This window comes from Terrapene carolina, unplaced genomic scaffold (assembly GCF_002925995.2).
Source record: "Terrapene carolina triunguis isolate 2854851 unplaced genomic scaffold, T_m_triunguis-2.0 Scaffold29779, whole genome shotgun sequence".
Lineage (NCBI taxonomy): Eukaryota > Metazoa > Chordata > Testudines > Emydidae > Terrapene > Terrapene triunguis.
Genome location: NW_020694130.1, coordinates 1 through 854, shown reverse-complemented (window position 1 = coordinate 854; position 854 = coordinate 1).

The window sequence follows — 854 nt, the reverse complement described above, 5'->3', positions numbered from 1 at the left end:
CCAGCATCACTGCCCCACAGATCCCCCCCCACCCAGCATCACCCCCCCCATCATAACTATAAAGGGAAGGGTAACAACCCTCCTGTGTACGATACTATAAAATCCCTCCTGGCCAGAGACTCCAAAATCCTCTTACCTGTAAAGGGTTAAGAAGCTCGGGTAACCTGGCTGACACCTGACCCAAAGAACCAATAAGGGGACAAGATACTTTCAAATTGGGGGGGAGGCTTTGTCTGTCTGTTCCCTGCGGCTTTGGCCGTAGACAGATCAGAGAAGCAAACGATCCAACTCCCATAGCGTTAGTGAGTATAGCAAGGGAATGCATTAGATTATCTTTTATTTTGGCTTGTGATTTTCTCCGTGCTGAGAGGGAGGTATGTTCCTGGTTTTCTTTTTGTAACTTTAAAGTTTTGCCCAGAGGGAAACGCTCTGTGTTTGACTCTGATTGCCTGGGAGATTATCTTCCCTTCTAATCATACAGAGGTGCTTCTCCCACCGCTTTTCTTTCATTAAAATTCTTCTTTTAAGAACCTGATTGATTTGTCATTGTTTTAAGATCCAAGGGTTTGGGTCTGTGCTCACCTGTACCAATTGGTGAGGGGATTATTCTCAAGCCTGCCCAGGAAAAGAGGTTTAGGGACTTGGGGGGATATTTGGGGGGGGGGTTAGGGCTCCAAGTGGCCCTCCCTAAACGTTTGTTTAAATCACTTGGTGGTGGCAGCGTTACCTAATCCAAGGTACAAAGAAGGATTTGTGCCTTGGGGGAGTTTTTAACCTAAACTGGTAGAAATAAGCTTAGGGAGTCTTACCCCAGAGTTCAGAGTGGGGAGGGAACCCTGACACCCCCACAGACC